A 17385-nucleotide genomic window follows, 5' to 3' on the forward strand; every position below is an offset into this window, starting at 1 on the left:
TAAGTTTTCTCAAATACAACGTATTTGTTTGCTTAAAATTGAAGTTTTAATTCCATTTTAATACCACTGGGAAAAATGATAATGGAAGGGATTAAAAGTTGGCAGGTATGGCTTAAACCTACCAAAGTGAAATTATCATAGATTCATAAATATGTAGAATTTATTTAAATATAGTGGTGGTCAATATCATTTTGAATTAAAGTTATAAACGCAAAGAATAAATAGCAAGCATACATTTCACTACCACTTTAAATGTAAAAGCAAAATTTAACGCTATATGCTTAAAAATTGGCAGGTATGTATATATATATATATATTCAATATATATATTCATTTCCTTAGTACTACATATGCAGGCCTGCCAACTGCTACGCTTTTCGCAAAATATTTGATAGAGTGGTAGCCTTTCAAAATTATTGGTAATTTTGGCAACTTTTCAAGAGCCTCACCAAGAAATAGCCTGAACAAAGCCTCGTCGCATATAAGCTTTCAAATCATTTATATCTAGAAGTGCAAAAAATAAGTTTAAATTAATAAAAAATAATACATTAAAAATCTAAAGATAACTACCAGTTGAGTAAATTTTTACAAAAAATCGTAGAAAGTTCACAGCTTTGTTAATGTATTCCGGGCATAAAACTACTCAAGTTTTTTTAAATTTCATCAGAACTTTTTGTTTTATTTTAATTTTGTAAGTGTTAAGATCATATCTCAAAGAAAAGTACAGGACGCCCATAGGCTCTTTAAAATTATTATAGTGGTATTTAAATTTTCGTCATAAAATGCATTTCAAAAAATTAAACAGGATAACAAGGTTTTTAAAAAGTTTAACATGAAACATTCCTGATCCCTACGATTATTCTATAACTCAAGCGTTTATAGAGTTATGTTATGGATGAAGTGAGAATTTATAGCATTTAAGTGGTTGCTGAACCAGAGAAATATCCCCTGGTTTGTTGATCCACTACTTTGCTGCTTTGTTTTTCCAACTTATACACTCTTCACAGAAAGTTTCAACTAGTGGTTGTAATGAGAAAATTGAATTGACATTTATACCTGCCATTTTGTACGGTCGTTGAAAAAGATTTTGCAAAACTTAAAACAATAGTAATTATGTTGAATTTTGTAAGAACAAAACTATTTAGATATGCATACCTGCCAACTTTTAATCCTTTCAAGGATGATATTCCCCAGTGGTAGTAAAATGAAATGTAAATTACAATTTTAGGAAGAAACATTTGCTGTATTATGACCAAGCTTATGCAGTTTACTAGAACAGTTTTACACACTAATGTATATGCTTAATTTTTTTAAAAATAGTGGTGAATTAAAAATATTATAAATTAAGTTTATAAATGAAAGGAATATATGGAAAGCATACATTTTACTACCACTTTAAATATAGAAATAAAATTTTACGCCAAATGCGTAAAAATTGGCAGGTATGGATATGTATAAGCGTAAATATCCAAAATGCGAACATTATCAACATATTTTTTTTTAAATTTTGATTCGTCGTGGTAGTTTAAATGTTTTTGTTTTTTTTTAATTTTAAAGATTCAATTCAGATTTAATATTCCAAAAACTGAGAAATTTTTTCTCAACATCAGTACAAGTTGGCAGCTAAAGACACTGCACCAAGACTATGGCAAACAAAGATACTCCCCAAAGGTTATCCTTGATAGTCAACACCAAGACAGTTACTGGGGAGAAATCTGTGAAAGCTTCGAAAAGCCAAGAGGGAAGCAGGTCCCAGGACATAGGGACATTCCAAACGCCCCTTCCTCTCAATTTCAATTTTGCTTTGGCAATTTTTAGTCACAACTCTCATTCAAATGAATGCGCAAAAGCCCGCAATAGGTTTGCGACACAGATATTGATTTTAAATACGTAATACGGACACTGTAAGCAGGATTAATTAGTCCGGTATTCGAAGCATTTAATGATGCGCAGCAAATCTTCAATTTTTAGGCTTAAGTCGTGGTGGCTCAGGGAATAGATCATTGGCCTTCCAATCAGGTTATCCGGGTTTGAATCCCAGCGATTGCTGGTAGATACCAATTCTACCAACCACAATGATAGAAATTAACGTTATTACCACTTTTTAATAATAGATATGCCATGATCACTGGCTGGCACTTAACGTGTTTAGTGTAAATCATACTTCAATTTGAAGTTTCGTAATTTAACATTCTGCATTTTGCTATTAAGTTGTCATTTAATATTCATGTGTGTAAGTGGTCAAAACATTTTGAAAAGAAGCTTTAATAATTTACATGCAAAGTAGTGTTTCTGGAATACTATGTAAAAGGGAGATTTTAATATTCTTTCAGGATACCTCTGTAATATGCTCCTTCTTTGATGTACGCATTATGTTTTTATTCAATGTGCCAAGGGTGGTATTTTCAAGATGATAGATGGCTCTCTGAACTTAAATCTAGAGACGAGAAGTTAGAAGAAATATCGTCTATAATTCATTATGTTACTATGTTTGTACTAGACAAGGATTTAAAACTGAAGGTTAAATACACACATACAAGTTAAATTATTTAAAAACAGGTAAAAAGAAAAATATGCTAATATCTTTCTTTATCTCCTTTGAAATCTTAAGTAAAGAGCCATAGAAAATGTGGGTCGTATTTGCCTCAGATTAAGTAAGTACAATTATGCATTTTAATTCTTAACCACCTGATTAACCAAATGTAAACTGAAGTAAGTATTATTCTATTTATTTCCTTAAATTTTTTTGATGCTAAGAAAGTATTGTGATGTGATAATTATAGCATGAAAAATTCAGTCATTTTTTATTAGAAAAAAGTGACATTTCTGAAGGGGTTGGGGATATAAAATTTTAGGACAATACTTTTTTTTTTTTTAATTAAAAGAACGGTCAAGTTGCTTCATGCTTCTATTGCTTTTGAAATGTGATATACTAACAACTACCATAACTAATAAATACCAAAAATTTCTTTTCAATACAAATAAGTTCTTTAGTTCTAGTTCTTCAGTCTAAGTTTAGTTCTAGTAGTTCTCTTTAGTATCTACTGTATTTATTAGAATAATACAATCGCCAATTCTTCCGCAGTATCTACAAGATTTTGTATTTAATATGGTAGCAAAACATAATACATTCATACTTTATTTTTATAAATTAAATGTACTTTATAATGCTGTTTGCTGCAATTAATCATTTCAACCAGAAAATAGTTTGATATAATTTTCAAAATTCTCAAAAAAGATATGGTTACTAATTATTAAGGTAAAAAAATTCTCATTTTAGAGTGCTAATTGAAAATGGCTCCTTAGTAGAGATGGGAACTTGCTCCGGACAGCAAATATATATTTTAAAGTGATAGTTTATCATTTGTGATACTTGGTTAAATAAATTAAATTTAGTAGATTTTTATCCACCACTATTTCTAAATAATTCGTAGGCTTATATAATTCACCACTTTATAGCAAAAAACAAGCAAAAATAATCAAATATTTGCAAAATTTACTTTGTAGTTATTTACCGTTTTTTTAAATTATTTTATCGTGTCTGGAGCAGTTAGCATCTCTGCCTTAGAAGCGACAGAGGAGTGCGAAAGGTTGAAATGGTTTTAATTACCACCGCATTTTAATAATTTAAACGTATTCATATTAGGCCTGCTAGCTTTTTAAAATTAAGTCTAAGTGTTGCCTAAGTTTTAATGCTAGTTTACAACTTCATTTTAAATAGCAATTCAAGTCCACGTAGAAAATCTTTTTTGACATTAATAAAAGTTGGCTGGGTATGGCATAATTACTCATACCTGCCAACTTTTAATCCCTTCCATTATGATTTTTCCCAGTGGTAGTAAAATAGAATAAAAATTTCAATTCCAAGCAAAAAAATACGTTGTATTTGAAAAAACATCAGCTGACAACCATGATAGTAACGCATATTACTATATATGCTGAATTTTTTTAAGAATAGTGGTGATCAAAATCATTTAAAAATTAAGTTTAAAGAAGAAAATATAGTNTAGTAGTTCTCTTTAGTATCTACTGTATTTATTAGAATAATACAATCACCAATTCTTCCGCAATATCTACAAGATTTTGTGTTTAATATGGTAGCAAAACGTAACACATTCACACTTTATTTTTATAAATTAAATGTACTTTATAATGCTGTTTGCTGCAATTAATCATTTCAACCAGAAAATAGTTTGATATAATTTTCAAAATTCTTAAAAAAAATATGGTTACTAATTATTAAGGTAAAAAAATTCTCATTTTAGAGTGCTAATTGAAAACGGCTCCTTAGTAGAGATGGGAACTTGCTCCGGACAGCAAATATATATTTTAAAGTGGTAGTTTATCAATTGTGATACTTGGTTAAATAAATTCAATTTAGTAGATTTTTATCCACCACTATTTCTAAATAATTCGTAGGCTTATATAATTCACCATTTTATAGTATTTATGTCCGCGGCCCAGGTGCCCAATAAAATCAAAACACTAGGACTAGTATTTATGTCATGCTATACATTTTAAAAAGCAAGCAAAAATAATCAAATATTTGCAAAATTTACTTTGTAGTTATTTACCGTTTTTTTAAATTATTTTATCGTGTCTGGAGCAGTTAGCATCTCTGCCTTAGAAGCGACAGAGGAGTGCAAAAGGTTGAAATGGTTTTAATCACCACCACATTTTAATAATTTAAACGTATTCATATTAGGCCTGCTAGCTTTTTAAAACTATGTCTAAGTGTTGCCTAAGTTTTAATGCTAGTTTACAACTTCATTTTAAATAGCAATACAAATCCGCTAAGAAAATCTTTTTTGACATTAATAAAAGTTGGCTGGGTATGGCATAACTACTCATACCTGCCAACTTTTAATCCCTTCCATTATGATTTTTCCCAGTGGTAGTAAAATAGAATAAAAATTTCAATTGCAAGCAAAAAAATACGTTGTATTTGAAAAAACATCAGCTGACAACCATGATAGTAACGCATATTACTATATATGCTGAATTTTTTTGAGAATAGTGTTGATCAAAATCATTTAAAAATTAAGTTTAAAGATGAAAATATAGTATATATTTACTGCCACTTTAAATATAAAAATAAAATTTTACGCCAAATGCGTAAAAGTTGGCAGGTATGACTACTGCTCGTTAATATATTATTAAGTTAAGTGGCTAATAAGAAAATAAAATTGAAAAATACTAATTACCACTCTTTATTTGTGAAACGTTGTCCTAAGTTATGACGTCAAATCTCCAGCCCCTGGTTTCCAATCATTGGTTTATAGATTTCAGTAAGTTATTTTAGTATTTCGAGTGTGTGTGTGTTATTATTAATTTTGAAAAATTGAATGTTTTTAATTTTTGCATGTATTTGAAAAATTAATGTGATAAAAAAAGTTATTCCCCATCAATAAACGTGAGTTGTTTTAGCTATGTAATTAATGAAAAATCGTCATAGTCATCACAATTACTAACCTTTTGCGATCGGTGCAATTAAAACGAATAAGTAAACCAAGTACGAAAATCAAAACGTTAAAAAATCATCACAATATATTAATTTGCTCCCCATTCAGTAAAATTATAGCATATAAAAGTGAACTCTCAGAAAAATAATGGTGTATTAAATAAAAATTAAAAAATATGGGATTGTAAATATTGCATGTGGAGCTTTGTCACTTTTGGGTAATCTTCAAGTGCCTAAGGTAGAGCTACTAAATTCTCCAGCCATGCAGTTTATGTTCCATTTATTTTAAGAAAAGGAAAAGCCTTCTAAACGTTCCTGGAGCACTTTAATAATTTATCATGACGCTAGTAAATACTACTTACGAGTGAAATCCACCACAACTCATGATACAAGCGGGCTTTTTAGACAATTTCACCCATTTGTGCGTAGCTTCCCTTGAAAGGTTAGAAATAGGTGAATAACTGATTCATCCGGCATAAAAAGACATATAATAAATATTGGTGGGAAAAGGAAATGAGAAGGGAAAAGTGGCGCCATTCACCAAAAGTTGGTAAGTCATATATTTAAGTAAATTATAAAGTAAAGACATAATAAATAATAACAGTAAACAGTATAAATAAGAAATAATAAAAGTAAAAAATATAATATACATACAAAAAAAATTAAGTGCAATATTTACAAGTAAATCCACAATGGTTTGACAAAATAATATCACAATTGAATTAGAATTGAAATTAAATAAAAAACAGTTTGCCAAAAGAAATTTAAGTTAAAAATGACTTGATTAAATAATTTAGAATAATGAGTTGACATCAAGTAAGCCAAAGTAAAATAAAGTCTGTATCTCTGTTAATACGACGGCCCAGGTGACCTAGTAATAACCGCTCATTTCTGAGTTCATCAGCACTCTGAAATTAACAATTGATTTGTCCCTCGAACGCTAAGCAGGGGTTGATCGTATATCAAAGTGCTGATAAATTACAGTAGTCTAAATCTGTGTAAATAAATCTTTTTCCGAAATGACGCTATATTTACTTTAAAATGCTAAGAAATAAAAAGTGGTAACACTAATGTTCATTTATTAAGATTTATTTCAAAGAAACAAAATAGTTTCGCCTTAACTATTTTCTCCCACTACCAAATAAGTTGCTACGTTTAAGTCGACAATTTTGTCCCAAATTAGTTGCTACATTTAAAGCAGGGGTAATAATAATTGCCAACTAATGCAAGTTAGTAAATCGACACCAGTAAAATTATACTGCTACTGTGAATGGGAATACTAGGTTTACTATAGAGATAGTTTTATACGATTACTGGTAAAAGAGTGCTTATCAAATAAAGCGTGGCTTAAAAGCGTGCGAACCCTTGATTTTGAAGCTAATTTGGTACTGATTAAAGAAGGGAATGCTTGATAAGTAAATGTTGTCGAATGACAGCATAGCACCCTGAAAATTTAAAAAAATGTGTAAAATCATTAGATTCAATAATTAGTTCAGAGGTACTCGAATGTAGTAACTAATATGGAACAGAGGAGGTAATATATTCTAAACACAAATACTTATGGTCTGAAATCTGTTTTTTTTTCTTTATTTACATTCCGACAAAAACTTTAGAAATCTATGGTGAGTGAGGATAGGCATCACCCATAACCTCCTACATCAGAAAGGCTCCACATAGCTTTTTAGAGCCAGAAGTGTGCACGAACCCAATTTCTATTTTAATTGTAATTAAGAGAAATTTGTCATATATAATTGAGTATTGAATCTGTAGTAGTTGATAAGTAAATAAGACAAACCAATTATATTCATAAATTAAACATATTTTTAGACATATATTTGCTACCACTATTTTATTTTACTAAATTTTCTATTAAATGATTCTTTTGTAAACTTGTTTACCTTCATAGTGGTCTGATCGGACTAGCTACAAAAAACCGTGGGGAGGTTTTCAGTTATAGGAGGTGGTGGAATAGGGCGGCACCCGGGGTCCGGATAAAAGACAAGGATTCGCAAAGATCTTTCAAAGCTTTGTTTTGCAAACAACTTGATTTTTTTCCGTCTACTTATGTTATATCTTTGACAACTAGTATTTTGCCACTCAATCAGATGAAAAAAGAATAATAATTAATAAATAAAGTAAAAATTAAATAGAAGGGTTGCAATATTTCTTAATAATTTATTAGAGCAAGATAGAAACTTAAAAGAACTTCTTTGTATTACAACCATTTCCAGATTAACAAATTTTCCTTTAATTCAGGCTGGACATTGGAGAGTGCGACTATAGATTGCTCAGACTAAGTGAAGCGACATACTTAGGCTCTTTCTTTTTTAAAGAATAGTAGTAGCAAAACATATAAAAGTAATAAGTTTTGTATTTCTAGAGGCTTTTATAATTTGTTTAATAAGTGTTGCTAGATTGGTAACACTGAACCGAAAATGATTGACTCTAAGCACAATTTATAGTGTTATTTGACAATAACTGGTTTTTGTAATTAATTTATTTCTTAATCATTTTGTATTTTAGATAAGGGCAAGTTTGTGTTATAAAAGAAGATGCTTTTATAATCTATACCAGAAACAGCCGAAGGATTTTTAATGATTGATGCAGATATCACATTATGTATATTATTTGATAAGTGCATGCCATAAATTGTAAATGCTCTGTTCTGAACATTATTCTTGTGAATCATACACTGTAAAAAATATTCATAAATTTGAAACATATATTTTTGTGTATTAAAATAAATATTATATTTTTTCCTATGTCGAGTTGTACATTTGCGTCAGAATGTAACTTTTAATTTTTTCTCGAAATTTTTTTTCATAGTTGTTATTTTTATTTATATTGTGATATTGTGCTATATTTCTATCTCAGTATAAACCACTCGCATTAATTAGCAAAAAAATTGCTAAGAAATTGTGAGAATATAAAAAAAAAATGAAAGAAAAAAAGACAGAATTTTACATTAAAAAAAATTGCTAAAAAAGCAAGATATGTTTCTTTTTAATGAAATTTGAATTTATTCTTCATCACTAAAAATGTACAAATTAGCAATTTCTTGTAACAAAATATGCCAATTTCTGATACTTGTATTTGTCAAGAATAATTCTTTGCCGCTAGCAATCTAATATTTTTTTTCGTTCGGTTCACATTTTATTCAGCACTTTAGGATTACGGCACACAGTGTTGCCGTGAAATATCCTCATTGGTAGACGGATCCTGGGTTAGAGTCTCCTTGCTGTCAGGCTAATCGTGGGAGGCTTTCGTGGTATTCCTATCCATGGAACGCGCAAATACGGGTTAGTTCCATCATAAAGTCCTTCATGAAAGGAAATTTCTCTCAATACTTGATGCAGGAGTTCCCTTGTCTTCTAGATTGGGTTCAAAATTACAAGGCTACGGAGTTGAATATTGGTAGTCGTAAGCCCAAAATCGGGCCGGCTGTTCAAGGACGGTTCTAAAATAAGACAATAAACACTGTAGGATGGACAAGGTTGAATTGAATTATGTATTTCGAGTAAGTACATTGTCCTGGGAAAATTATGTATACACTTCCGTACAAACTCTATGTAAATAATCGTTCTTTCGGCGACAAATATGTTCAAAAATGGCAAAACTTTGGGCGCAATTTGCAAAATCTTGCTTGAAGCTTACAGAAATAATATCATTTTTACCAATGTAAATTTCAGATCGACCAAAATGGGGTGAGTGAGTTACTAACTGCTTTTTGCTTGCATATCAGCAATTGTAAAATAATTCTAAAAGTTAGCAATATTTATGTTAGAATGCTGTTTTAAAAAATTATAATGGTAAAGAAATGGAAAAGAGGCTCATTGTGGTCGATGCAATTTTTTCCATGATTAAAAATGACCATATTTCCCAGATTGCAGCTAACCCTTATGTTTTTGGGTTCATAAATCTGTACCCGTCACGAAAAATGAATTTTTATTCAGAGAAAGTAAGTTATTGGGTTTCATTTCATAACTTCAAAGGCAGTCTGCACTAATTAATAAGCATATTTGAGGTCACCCCTTTGAACCACTAAGATTGAGTCCTAGAACGTGAAGAAGATCCAATCATTAGATCAAAAGTTATTCAGGTTGGTCCTTTCTTTGACGCACTGTAAGTCTTGTATATCAGCCCTATAGTATATCACATTTTTTTTCTTTAAAGAAAAATTAGCTTAATGTTCTAGAGCAAAAATTTCTATTTTGTAAAACAATCCTGCCATATTTCTTCTTTATCTAAAGACCATTGATTAATTACTTAAGCCATTCCGAAATAGTAAATTTTGATCAAAAGCTTTAGTCAGCAAGACATTAGCAAGACCAACCTAATACAATACATTTTGACTTCAGTGAAACAATTTAGAACTTTGTTATTTAAAGAATAGTAGTCGCTGAACGTTTAACAGAAATTATTTTTAGAGTTCTAGCGATTTGTAATATTTGTTGAATCATTGATAACGGAATGGTCCATCACCTCCTACATCAAGTAGCCTCCACACGGTCTTTATAAGTAGTCCGCTCAGACTGTTTAAAAAGTGAACCGCACAAGTGAACAGTTTTGCGCATGAACCCAAAACCTTTTATAAAAGTAATTGACAGAAATTTTTTATATATATTTGACAATAGAATCTGCAGTGGTTGACAAATGAATTATGCAAACAAATAATATTCATAAATAAAAAAAATTTTAATCATATATTTGCTACCACTTTCTTATTTTGACTATATTCTGTATTAAATGACTCGTTCGGTAAGTGGATTTCCTTCACAGTGGTCAGATCGGACTACCTGAAAAAACCGTGTGGAGGCTTTCAGTTACAGGAGGCGTTGACTGGTCACACTGCACCGGAAAGGGATAACTATTTCACTTTCCTGGCATATTGTGACCAAAACTAAACATATTTTTTAAAACAATTTTTTATTGTAATCGGTTATAAGAATTCAAATCAGCAATCGAAGCTTTTGCTTGCCAGCATAAAACCGTATCAATCAGGGTAAAAAGATGAAACTGGTAATCAAAGAAATTCTTAATCAGTTTATTTGTGGGCGGAGTTATAATTCTTTGATTTATTTAATTCACCATTACTTTGTTCAAAATAAAACTATTTAGTTAAACTTTAATTAACATTAATTATATATATGATTAAACTAACAATAATTAAAGTAAAAGCAAAGTAAGTCTGTCAAATTAGCAACGACTACATTTAAGTTACCGTTTTTTATTTAATTACAACCTGATTCTGATTTTGTTCGAATGCTTTTTTGAATCACCCGTCCCCTATGGATTAAATCTCATGAGCCGTATGAATACCAGAGGGTATTGAAAGATGTCGAAGAATCCCAAACTGCGCAAACGCGCATTCTCTAAATGAGTACGAAAAGATCCACGCTGCGCGATAGAGCTTGTTTTATTTTATGTCAAGAAATTACCGATAGCACTTCGTTTATTTTACATCGCTGAATCGTAAAAATACATCCCCTCCTACATCAAGAAGCCTCCACACGATCCTTTATAAGTTGTTCGCATTTACTGTTTAAAAAGTGAACCAGTTTTGAGCATGAACCCAAACCCATTTATAAAAGTAATTGAGAGAAATTTATCTTATATATTTGAGAAATGAATCTGTAGTGGTTGACAAATGAATAAGGCAAACCAATAATATTCATAAATAAAATAAATTTTTAGTCATATATTTGCCACCACTTTCTTATTTTAACTATATTCTGTATTAAATGACTCGTTCGGTAAGTGGATATTCTTCACAGTGGTCAGATCGGACTTCCTGTAAAAAACCGTGTGGAGGCTTTCAGTTATAGGTGGCATTGAAAAATAGCGCTTCTTGTATTTGTTAGGTAAAGTGTCCTTTTCTCATCACTCCGTCACATTAATTGCAGTTTGCAAAGCGATCGAAAATATTCTTGCGTCACATTAATTGCAGTTTGCAAAGCGATCGGACATATTCTTGCGTCACATTAATTGCAGTTTGCAAAGCGATCGAACATATTCTTGCGTGACATTAATTGCAGTTTGCAAAGTGATCGAAAATATTCTTGCGTCACATTAATTGCTGTTTGCAAAGCGATCGAAAATATTCTTGCGTCACATTAATTGCAGTTTGCAAAGCGATCGAACATATTCTTGCGTAAGCGTTTCTCATTGTTTGTAATTGTGTGTTTCAAAATTATTAGACGAAGCAACGCGAAATGTAAGTAAAAAAATTATCTCGATTTACTGTTTAACGTTTTTAAATTTGGTGCATCCCCAAAAAGGTAGAAAGAATCGAAAAGGAAAATCCATGATCATAATCACAAATCCATGTGATCATATTATTGACGACTATGACGACTACACTGTAAAATGTAAAAGACAAAGCAGTTTGAGTACTTCAAAGGATAGTGATAACAATAAAATAAAAACTTTTATTTTGTAATGCATTATTGCATCATTATAGTATTACTCCACCTAATGTAAAATGTACTATTTACATTAAAAGGATCTGTGTGAAATACTTGCTTCAGTAAATCTGAGCGCGACTTCAACAATCGGTAACGCACCGTGAGTTGCCCACAATGTTCGAAATGTGCTGGGTTTTCTCGACATGAAATCTCAACAGCTCGATCACGCTACTTGGATCTCAAACGGTTAAATAAACAAATAATCATACATTATGCAATATATTTTACAAAAATTGAAAAAAAAATTCCACAAAATGGAGTAAGTTGAAAACGCAATTTTTCTCTTAGTTACATATAGAAATAGTTCCTTGTATCAATCCGAGTTAGCTCATCATGAAATATTTTTTGAAGTAAAAATAGGTAGGATAATTATTTTGTTAATGTCCATCTAAGAAAAACTCGATACTCATATAATCGATAATACATTAATTATACGAAAACACAAAATTGTATTTTTCACTTTACATCGTTGTCATTCTTTTTAACAAATTAGTATATAAAACTAATAAATAAAAACATACTTTTAATTTTCTTTCTCTTTATTTTTCAGAAATTTTCTTAAGAAAAAGAAAGATTAAGAAACTTCTAGAAAACACAAAGAAGTTACTATCGACAATAAAGTAATTAAAAATTAATTTCTTTTTTTCTCTTATAAGAAGAATAAATTAGTTGAGAATAATTACGCAAGACTTAATTAGAATGAAAAAAAAAAATTATTAAACAATTAACAAATAATGGTTTTTCGTAAAATTAATTTAATGAATTGTTTTTATATATTTTTTTAGATTCTCATAAGCAAATTTTTATTTGTAATGCGATTGTTCCCTTATGATCAAACTTTATTATAGCATTGATTAATTTTATATATTTCTTCTTTCAAATAATCCCTTAAACTCGCCAAAAAAGAAATCCGAATTCACTGCTTTCGGAGATTAAGGACTAGTTAAATTAAAAAAATTCTAATGCAACTATTTCGATTTTAAGAAGTTAAAAAATCAAATTGTTATCTAAATTAGAACAAGACCTAAGAGACTGTTTTTTTTTCTTTCTGATTTTTTACTGACACACTGAACTTTTTATGCTTGATGTTTTTTTATTTCTTGGTCGATATATTTTTTACTACTAAAATTTATAGTACGTGCCCAATTTTTAAGAGCCGCATTACGAGAGAGTTGTTACAAAGTGGGATTTTATACGAATTTATGAATAATTTACAAAAAGTGGTATGAAGAAAAATAAAATTTACAACAAGGAATGGGATAGGGGCTAGGTGCCCAATAAAATCACAACACTAGGACAAGGATCAACGATTTCTTTTTCGAAAAATTCTTCTAGTCATGCTTTTCTTTTTAGTATATTATTTTTGTTTCGTAAATTTAAATTTAAAGTTATTCACCCGACCACTCCACGCAAGTAATTTTAACCCTTTGACGGCCAGGGAAATGAGCAGTTTTCGTTTCATTAATTTGCGCAGTATTACGAGCAAACAGTAGTCGAAAGTGGCAGCTGTTTTCCACCGCCGTTCTTCCGGAAATGTCAACCTTCTCTGGCGATGGCAACTGCTCCGCTTTCTGGAATTGTTATAATAAAGTGGTAGCAAATTATGTAGTAAACTTCGTTGGAGAAGGACAGTCACGCCTACTTTTTAATAGAGTAATCAGTAGAATGTTGTTTTAACGTTGCATTTTATATGATACTTATAGTTTTTGATATTTAGTGGTGAAAATATTACTTAAAAGGAAAAATACTAATCTGAAAGTAACTTGACTTTCGCTATCCATAGGAAATACTATTTTACGAAGAGGAGCAAGTTGGCATCTCTGTATGCGGTAGATAGCTCGCCTCACGCGTTTTAAAAATTTCTTAAAGTATTCGTAGTACATAAATAACAGTTTTTACGTACTTTTCGTTTTTAACATTGGCAATGCAGAATAATAATAGCGAACGAACTCAGCTCGTCAGCTCGCATTGGGGAAAAATTTCACTACGCGAGTAGTGCTCATTACTAACCATTACGGTCGAAATCTTGCTCCCGAGCGGAACTCGTTTGCAAGCATTATGAGGCACGATTTGATTGCGAACTGAACTCGTTCATAACCGTCAAAGGGTTAAATTCGTCAGGAATACCTTTTTGTTCCAGCACCTCCAGCGTGAGGCGTTTAAAATGTTGGCAAAATTATCCAAATATTTCGCGAGCTTTATAGATTTTAATTGCTTTTTACTCTATAATATATTTTGTGAAAATCGAGATAGTTGGAAGGAATGATGCCAACTTTCTCCGCTTTGAAACGAAATTGTCCTTCGGGAACGAAATTTAAGTAAATTTTTAGATTAGTATCTTTGATTTTAGGCAAATTTTCCACCACTACAGATGAAAAATTCGAAGTATTATATAAAATGCAACTTCATTGCATTTATCTCGTAGATACTATTTTAAAGAGTGGGCGTAATTAGACTTATTTTACAACTTAATCTTCTACAAATTTACTAAAACGTCTATAGAAAGTGGAGCAGCTGGAAGCTTTGTTAAGGCAATATCTATTTTGTAGGAATAACTTTACCACTTTTTTCATATAGTTGTTTATCAATGCAGTGATCACTTTTTGCGACATGGTTACGCAAGCAGAGTAATCACATACCAACCAACTTTTATGTATTTGGCGTAAGCTTTTGCTTCTATATCAAAGTTAATATTTCAACACGTTCACGCCGAGGTGACCCCCCGGTGGGTCACGCTAGACGCTTCACGCTTTTTTCTGGGAATAATAAAAATCCATAACTACCAACCGTTTTTAACGGATGCAGTTTTTATATTGAATTGCTTCTTCGCCGTGATAAATTCCCTTGCAGTGAATTGTTATTGTTGAGAATAGATTAACTCCTCCCTAATATTATCTCATATTGAAATAGATCTTCTTCCAGTATTTTCTTTTTTCCCGTACCAGTATTTTCACTTTTCCCGGCGTGAACGTGTAAAAGAGAGTGCGTAACACTTATTTTACAACTTAACCCGTTTCGTCCCGAATTTATAAATTGAAATGATACAAAAAGTGGTTTTATGGAAAAAGTGGTACAATATATTATCGAAATTAATTGTTTTTTCTACTGTTAGGGCATTCAAAAAGTACTTGTTCCTTTAATTCTAGATCTAATCAGAAATAACTAAATCATTGTGGTATTTAAGAATCTTTTAATTCACCCAGATAAATGAAAATACTGAAAAAAGTTTCCCACCATAATGGATGTCTTTGAAAAAATGAACTGTCCTAAATATATGACGCTGGGCGTTAACGGGTTAATCTACTACCAATTTACTGAAACTTTTGCTGAAAGTGGAGCAGTTGGCAGCCTTGGTAAAACAATATTTTGTAGGGATAACTATGTTTAACCACTTTTTTCATATAGTTATTTATCGTACAGTGATCACTTTTTGTGACAGGGTATGCAAGCAGAGTAATCACATACCTACCAACTTTTACGCATTTGGCGTAAACTTTTGTTTCTATATTAAAAGTGGTAGTAAAATGTATGTATTAATATGTTATAAATCCTATGCAGAGATGCCAACTTGCTCCGGACAGCAAATATACATTTTAAAGTGGTAGTTTATCAATTGTGATTCTTGCTTTAATAAATTCAATTTAGATGATTTTTATCCACCACTATTTCTAAATAATTCGTAGGCTTATATAACTCGCCACTTTATAATACTTATGTCATGCCATACCTCTTAAATAGCAAGCAAAAATAGTCGAATATTTGCAAAATTTACGTTATAATTATTTACCGTTTTTTTTAATTATTTTGGCTTGCCTGGAGCAGTTGGCATCTCTGCCTATGACATTTACTATAATTTTTTAATCCAGCTGTTAACACTTCTTTATGACCACCCTGAGATGTGTAAGTAAATAGTACTAGGTGAAAACAATCTGTAGAGCAAAATTCAATAATCTCATGCTTGGTCATTAGTCTAATTGGAGTTCGTTTTGAAATTGCTATATCTCTGTTCACCCTCTTCAACGTTGCTGTGAAGGGTGTAAATTTAATGTCTCTTTTATTTCCATCGGCATAATAAAATATGCCGTACTAGAGGTGAAAAATCGGACGTTTACAGCTAATACAAAGACGCATTACTTCGACCAATATTTATTGATATTCTTTGAACAAGAAAAAGTGGTAGACTTAAACTTACACCTTTTTTCTGACGATGGTTCTTTCTGATATGCTCAGGGCTGCCAACTTTCGACGCCTTTTGCAAAAATTTATTCTTGTTTTAGCTAAGTTTATATTTTAAGGTATTAATTTTTATTCATTTAACTGTCTCGAGGTAAAAGCCTTTAAAATGCTGATTAATTTACCAAAAACTCAGAAACAGTTGGTTTTAAATGCCTACCATACTATAATTTAAAAAAAAAGTAGTAATTGGCAGGCTTGGATGCCACTATGCACTACTTTGTGAGAAAGATTTTTTCTATTCTTAACCGAATTCTTGTTTTAATGCATGAGATAGTTTACTAAATGTTATTTAACCCTTTCAGGAGATGTGTTGCTGTTTGGCAACTCTTAATCCAAAAATGCTTCAAAATTCCAAAAATTTAGATCTCCTTCTTTACTTTTAAATGTTCACTAAATTTTAGCTACCACTATTCTACCACTATTGCAATGAAGAAAAAAAGTATGCCCTTATAGTAAAAATCCAATTTAGGAGGCAGAGATGCCAACTTGCTACGGACAGCAAACATATATTAAAGTGGTAGTTTATCAATTGCGATTCTCAGTTTAGTAAATTCACTTCAGTAGATTTTATTCCACCACTTTTTCTAAATAATTCCTAGGCATATTTGATTCCCCACTTTATAGTACGTATGTCATGACATCATAACGCAAAAGATAATTCAGTTTAAGAGAAAAGTGTGCGGGACCTACAGACTCCTCCCACTTTTTCTTACAATTCTCACAGAAACAGATGTTAATCGACAAATTTTCTCTATCACCAATATACAAAGTATCCCGGTCAGTATTGAAAGGTTCCGAGGCGGGCAAAATCCAATCCAGTGTTACAACTGCCAAGAATTTGGCCACAGTCAAAGATCATGTAATTCACCATCAAGATGTGTTAAGTGCGCCGCCAAACACCGATCATACGAGTGCCAAAAAGATGAAAATACACCACCTAAGTGCAGTAACTGCGGAGACTCTCATACAGCCAACTACACGGGGTGCAGAGCCCGTCCCCGCAGGAGGGGAACACGTGCCATACCACCACCAACAACAGGACTTGCTCAAAGGTTGGTTACAATAATTAAAGAATTGCAAGAACTTTTAAAAAATCAAGAAGTGCTTCAACTGCTTCAGAGGATTATGGGGGAAGCCACTCTTGCACAGTAACATCTTTTTTGACTTGATTTGAACTTCTATTTGAACTCTTATTATTATTCAGAACTCTAATTTTCCATACAG

General features: G+C 31.1%; 1 protein-coding gene across 1 annotated transcript in view; it reads left to right on the top strand.

The window, feature by feature from the left end:
* Positions 1 to 8223, top strand: part of LOC107448352 (neuroligin-1) — a 22210-nt gene extending 13987 nt beyond the window's left edge. Inside the window, exons 7-8 of the mRNA XM_043049834.2 lie at positions 2334 to 2559; positions 7985 to 8223. The gene's annotated coding sequence lies outside the window, so the exon portion shown is untranslated. The remainder of the gene's footprint in view (positions 1 to 2333; positions 2560 to 7984) is intronic.
* Positions 8224 to 17385: the final 9162 nt, after the last annotated feature.

Source organism: Parasteatoda tepidariorum, chromosome X2, assembly GCF_043381705.1.
Source record: "Parasteatoda tepidariorum isolate YZ-2023 chromosome X2, CAS_Ptep_4.0, whole genome shotgun sequence".
NCBI lineage: Eukaryota > Metazoa > Arthropoda > Arachnida > Araneae > Theridiidae > Parasteatoda > Parasteatoda tepidariorum.